Source organism: Cannabis sativa, chromosome 2 (assembly GCF_029168945.1).
Source record: "Cannabis sativa cultivar Pink pepper isolate KNU-18-1 chromosome 2, ASM2916894v1, whole genome shotgun sequence".
In the NCBI taxonomy this organism is placed as follows: domain Eukaryota; kingdom Viridiplantae; phylum Streptophyta; class Magnoliopsida; order Rosales; family Cannabaceae; genus Cannabis; species Cannabis sativa.
Genome location: NC_083602.1, coordinates 11,823,823 through 11,831,115, shown reverse-complemented (window position 1 = coordinate 11,831,115; position 7,293 = coordinate 11,823,823).

Below are 7,293 nucleotides of genomic sequence, written 5' to 3'. Positions count from 1 at the left end.
AATAATTTCTAGTGTTTATATAATATAACTCTATGAAGAGTTGTAAATATTATAGAATTTGCATCAATAATAAAAACACTTACACATACAAACATATAAATATAATGTGGTAATAATTGATGAAGATAGAATTAAATGAAGCTCAATCTCATAAATTGCAATAGGGAATTTCGAAAAAAAATAAAACTTTATTAATGATAAAAAAAAATATTGCAACAATATGAGAGAAACAGGGATAAATATCCCTAACTAAAATTTGAAATCCAAATTGTCTTTAAACTAAAACAATTAATTCAAAAAATAAATTGAAGAGCTTCATCTTCATCTGGACGATTTCACCCTTGGTCCAGCTTGCTGATCCAACTCAATTGAGTTCAAGTAGCTTGGCCTATAAGAAGAAGAAAACAAATAAACAAAGTTAGTCCAGAATTATAAATCCAATTGGATAATAATTCACTAAAACTCTTAAAGTTTATGAAAGGAAATACCTTGTTTCTTTGCAAGAAGTTTAGGACATTGGGGTTTCCAATGGCCTTTTTCATTGCAGTGGAAACACTTTCCTTTAAGTGTAGCATCACCAGAAGGAGCAGTCTTTTTCATGACTTTTGTTCGCTTCTTGGTGTTCTTCCACTTCTTCTTCGATTTGGGCTTTGAAGCAGAGGCGACATTTGCTTCAGGTTTCATCGTCCCATTACCATTACCAGGATGAGGTTTACTCCCTTTCTTCTTGGGTCCTCCAATCAAATTTTCATAAGTTTGAAGGTCATTGACTAATTCATGAAAGTCAATTTCCTTCTTATTCATGACATAATTTGATGTGTATGGTAGAAATGCTGGAGTCAGGGCTGTCAAGATAAGACTAACTTGAGTAGCACTGTCCATTTCAGCACCATGATCCTGGGCTTCTTGGAAATAACTGGACATGAGGAGGACATGATCACGCACGTTTTGATGAGGTTCCATCCGTGCGTTAATGTACTTCTTAGTCGCGTCAAAGCGTGACTGAAGTGATGCCTTACCGAATAGCTCATTTAACTTCGTCATAACTTCAGCAGCCTTCTCAGTTTTAGAAAACCGAGTTTTCGAGGGTGTCAACCATGCTAGAAAGCATAAAGTATAGAGCTTTGTCATTTGCCTTACGCCAACGCTCATACTTTTCTTTCACAGCTTTGGATGCATTATCCCCAGGCACTTCAGGTGACGGCTCAGTTAAAACAAACAAGGCACTTTCTCCTATGAGAGCAATATTAATGTTCTCATTCCATTTATTAAAGTTAGATCCATTCAGCTTATTTTCAGTCAACAGTGATAACATGGGATTCATTTTGACAAACAGGATACTACAAAATAATAGAAATCAACAAATAGAAATTAATAATGGTTTAACACACAAAATCAATTCAGAAATTATAAGCACATAGCAAGTAGGAATGATATGAGAAAATACTTAAAAATTCAATCCTAAATAATTTCCAAGGTTTTCAACAAACTGATATCAGTGTCCCGTTTAGGCGAGAGTCAAAGCTACCATCCATTGAATAGAGTTGTCAGCTCATCTAAAATGTTAAACATTCTAGCAACCTTTTATTCGATCAAGATCAGAATCCAGCGTTGTCCCGTTTAGGCGAGAGTCAAGGCTATTCTATCTCATGAGCTTCTACCATTGTTTCGCAATTTGCAAGTCAAATATGGTCGCCACCATTAGGGTGATCTATACCATATAAAACACTTACAAACCACTTATCATGCGAGATTAAACGGTGCGAAATTGCTAATGAACGTTCCTCCATTAGGGAGGATTACTCACTAAAACAAACGCGGTGTAAAACCCACAATGGAGATCGAATATCTTAATAATAATAAAGCTCATTGTTTAAAATGTATTTTCTTATTATTCTAATAAATAAATCTCATTAAATTCTATTTAAGAATTAAAATTCAAAAATAAGAATTTAATATAATATTTATAAAATTATACTAGATGGTGATTGAAATAAAATTAATTATTTCCATCTTAGTAATAATCTTAAATATAAATATTAAGGAAATTAATTTAAGATGAATTAAATAAATAATTAACAACTTAAAAATTTCCTTTGAGAATATATTTATTGGGTTCGAAAATTAAGTATAAAAAAATTATACAATTTTCGAAAATAATAAAAATAGAAAAGCAATACTTCAAGCAAAAATATCACCTATCTAGATATTCTTTTGACTAGTTAATTCAATTTCTAATAATATATATATTTTAAATTCACTTATTTTAAATTAATCTATTAAATGAAAAAATCATTGACTTGAGTTGGTCCAAGAATTAATTAAAATAAATAATTAATTTACAACTCAATCTATTTTTCAAAAAAAATCGAAAATATTGCATAATTAAAATGCAATTTCGAAATTGATTAATAAAATAAAGAAAAATATATATTTTGAAAATTATTTAAATTTAAGTTGAAAAATTAAATTTCAACCTAAAATTAATTTTCTATTTAATTAAGTGTCATGAAAAATCAATAAATATTTAAGTATCATGATGAAAATCAACTTAGATATTTAGATTTTTCAACTTAATTAATTGTATTAAATTCAAGAAATAAATAATTAAGTGTAGAGAAGCCTTAATTATTAATTTCTATTTAATACTAGGAAAAATATACTTAATAAAATTGTACCAAAATTAATTATTTAAATAATTAATTTCACAAAAGTATAATATTTTCCTATATAAGTATTAGAAATAATAAGTAGTCTAGAAATTACTATCTAGAAAATATCTTATTTGACTAAGTATCTTTTCAAAAATTTGAAAAATATCTAATTTAAGTTATATAGAAAAAATCTTAAACTTAAATAATTTCAAATCTAGATTTAATTAAATATCACAAATTAAGTTGTAACCACTTAATTTGAAGATATCTTTTAAAGTTAATATTTGAAAAGATATTAACAAAAAAAATATCTAAGATATTCCATTTCAAGTTAATATTTGAAAAGATATTAACTTAAAAAAAAATATCTTAAGAATCTTTAATAACTAATGCCTAAGATTCCTCAACTTGATTTAAAATTTAAATCAAATATTCAAATTTAAGTTAGTTAAGAAAAATCAGTTGATACAACTAATTTATAACTTAAATAGGAATATTTAATTAAATAAGCTCCAGAAAGAATCTTAGTTAGTTAAAATTCTATATTTAATTAAATACAAGAAAAATACAAATAGTTTATCTAGAAATAATATCTAAACTAAAAGTGTTTTTCTTAAAATTAACTTTAAAATATTAAAATGAAAATAAATTTTCATATATTTTAAAAGTTAATTATGTTGCTAATTCAATTTTATTAGGTCAAACTATTATAATTAACCTAGTACAGTTATTCAAATCAGGCAAATGGGCCTTCACAATTGGGGTAGTTCATGTGAGGGGGTGCTGGGTTCAGTATGTCGTACCCACTTCTATGGCACCCAACTCTCACACAAGGCCCAAAAGAGAGGAATTTAACCTTAAAATGAATAACTGTTATTAATTGAATAGGTCCAATAACTAAATGGACCTAAATAAAATCTATCATGGTGTGACATTTTATTTAGCAACAACCTATATGCATCTATATAATAAAATAAACATATAGGCTCACACAGGCACACTTTGGATGGATCCTATCATGTTGCTAGGTCATACACAGATGAAAGAAGATTGTAAAATTTACCTGTTACAAATTATTTACTTGACCAAGGGAGCCATCGGTATCATTAGATGCGGCAAAAAGTAACCATGGCTATTTGCAATCAAGTAATAATAGGTTTTTAAAACTTACATACAAGCTAAAAACACATACTCCTGCAACAAGGTTAGCTGGATAGTTGGAAGTAGGATTTATTTAATTTTAAATAAATAATTTCGAAAAATAAATAATTAAATAAAATATTTTAATTAATTTCGAAAAAATAAAAAAAATTAATTAATTTCAAAAAAAATATTTAAAATTTCGAAATTATTTTAAAAAAAATTTAAAATTAAACCTACTATTTGAAAAATTAGGTTTCAACCAACCTAAATATCATTTCAAAATTTGCTAACTACTTTTTAAAAATTAAATGTTATTTTAAAAATAAAAATTAAATAAAAATTAGAAAAGATAAATAAAATATCTTTTCAGATTTTTAAATTTAATTTAAATAAATAAAATAACAAAATTTAAAAGTTAGCAAAATATCTTATATCTATTTAAAATTACATGATTATAAATATCTTATTTTAAATTTAAATAAGGTCAAAATATCTAAAAAGATTTAAAAAATCTTAATAGATAAGATATTTTTTAAAATATCTTAAAAGATAGGATATTTTTAAATATCTTAAAAGATATTATAAATATCTTTAAAAGATATTATAAATATCTTAAAAGATAAGATATTTTTAAATATCTTAAAAAATATTATAAATATCTTAAAAGATATTTTAAATATCAAAAAAATATCTGACCTTAAATTTAAAAAAAAATATAATCAAATTTAAAAATAAGATAGATTTTTAAGCAAAAAGATAAATACTAGTTCTATTCAAATTCAAATTACACTAATATCTTGAATTAAAAAAAATAAATTAATTCAAAATGATAATTAGAATTGAATTAGGAATAGTAATAGTATATATATAAAACCATACAAAAAATTGGAAGTTAATTCCATGAAAAGGTATGAAAAATTGAAGAAAATTGAAAAAATTCGAAACTGTACGGACAGCTCTGCGATCGTGCGAAACTATCAAGACAAACCCCCGATTTTGTCAAATCTTCCAAAAATCATAACTAATTCAAATAAAATCCAAATTGAGTTCTGTAAAAGGCTAACTTGCTTAATTTTTTCCATACTATCCAATAAAAATAATTCCAGAACCGAAATAACAATTATTTTTCACGAAAATTTCATAATCATCAATCAATCATCAAATAACACTCAATACAACATAATACCATCCAAAGAACATACAAACAATCGTTTTAAAGTCCAAATTACATGCAAGTAAATCAATTACCATGGCTCTGAGGCCAGTTGTTGAGAATTATTTTACCAGGATCTTAGATCTACTCACAAGTATGTTTATTAACATCCTAAATATGAACTTTCTAAAACGATAAAATAAACACATATAAAGTTAAGAAAACCTTACATTGATGCAGCGGAATAAATGTCTCCTTCCACTCAGATCTCTAACCCTTGATTCCTTTACGTAGCGAGTATAATCAAGATCCGAGCCCGAATCTCCTTCTTCTTCAAGCTTTGATCCTTCACGGCCTTCCAATCTATGATTGAGGTACCACTTGATGTGTGTGGGCACTTACTCTTTCACTAGGGTCACGAAAAAGATGAAGGAAAAGAGGGAGAGAGGTTTCGGCCAAGGTAGAGAGTGAGGGAAGGCTCAGTTTTTCTGAAGAGAGAAATTTCTGTCAGAAAGGCTTATGAAAACTTATGATTTGACTGAGCCATCACTTTCTATTTATAGGCAACTTACTAGGTTTAGGTCTAGAATTATTTGGCATTAAAATAATAAAATAATAATTTGAAAAAGCCTTATAAGTGGCCGGCCATAGGTGTTGTAATGGGCCCCACTTAATTTTGCAATTTTATCAAATTTTATCTCTATTTTCTCAAAAATGCCAATTTTCCAATTCTAACCTTTAAAATGCCAAAACTAATTATTTAATAATTAAAATACATTATTAAATAATATTGTCATTTAATTTAATTATTAATTAGACATATAAAGTCCATTAATAAATAAATAAACCCAGAAAACTCTTTTCCTTACAATTTCACCCCTGAATAGTGAAAATTCATAAAATCGGTACATAGTCTAACTTTAGAATTATAATTGATCAATCACGAATCAATTAATGAGTCTTATAAGCGAATGTTCTCAACTAGAATGGGGACCATGGATCTATATGCTGAGCTTCCAATAAGTGAACCAAATTTACCAAGTAAATTCCTACTTATTAATTCTTCGTTGAATCCACTCTTAGAACTTAGAATTGCACTCTCAGACTTATATAGAGCATATTGTATGTTTCACGATACCAATATACTATCTCATTTAACCATTGTTATAATCTTATTGTGATTTAAAGATCCTCTATATAGATGATTTACATCGAGATGGGATTTCTTTACCGTTCTCACCCCTCAATGTATTTTGCCCCTTAAAACACTTAGCTACCTGTAAATGGTGTTTAATGATCTAATAATTAGTCAGTTAAACAAGAGCTCATCCATTTACTTCTATTTGCTAAGCTCGAAGGGAATCATCACTTAACTTCTATACACCAGTAGAAGCTATAGATTCCATATTTATGTTCAGCACTCCCACTCAATCATACTATCATGTTCCCAAAATATACGTATCACCCTGACCCAAAAGTAGGCTTAACTAATAAATCAAAGAACATGAATAGCACTCCTGAGTTGAGCCCAAGCATATCAGGATTTAGATTCTTTTCAATCTTAAGATCAACTACTGATATTGACTTGGAAAGATATGTATAACGGTAAGTTTGTAATATCTTAACTTAGTTGCAATATCGGTCCAGTCCAATGTATACTCCATACATTCGAAACTAGTATACTTTACTAATGTCCTGGAAAGAACATAACACTTACTCCAAGTGTAAGTACACATCATCGCTGATTATCACATTAGTGTAAATCCAATAACACTGATGAAACAGGGACCAAAACTTTTGATTCATATGATCACAAACACATTCCACTGTGTTGACGATACTGTAATTGTGAATAAACATATGATCTGGATTTAACTGATTTTGTGTGTATGAATGTAATAAACATATTAAACATATTAAACCATTAGCATGTAAAATTCATGCAAACATCAATCACTTCAAATTTCTTATATTGATAACTAATCAGATTGTAAAGAGTTTTATTTAGGGCATAAAACCTAACATATAGATCTATAGTTATGATTATATATAGATCTATAGTTGTGATTATATATAGATCTATAGTTGTGATTATGTATAGAGTTGAAATTTGTTAAATATCAGTTCAAATATTAATAGAATTTGTTTTATTATTATTTTATGATATATAAATAATATTTTATTATTTTATTAAATAAAAATAATAAAGTCACCCATGAATTTCTCATAAACTAAGAATTCCAGTTATATAGGCACACTTTATATAGAATAGATATATATATATATGGGTAACTATTTAATGGTTACATTTTTATTGTAACCATATGGGTACATTTTTTTTTT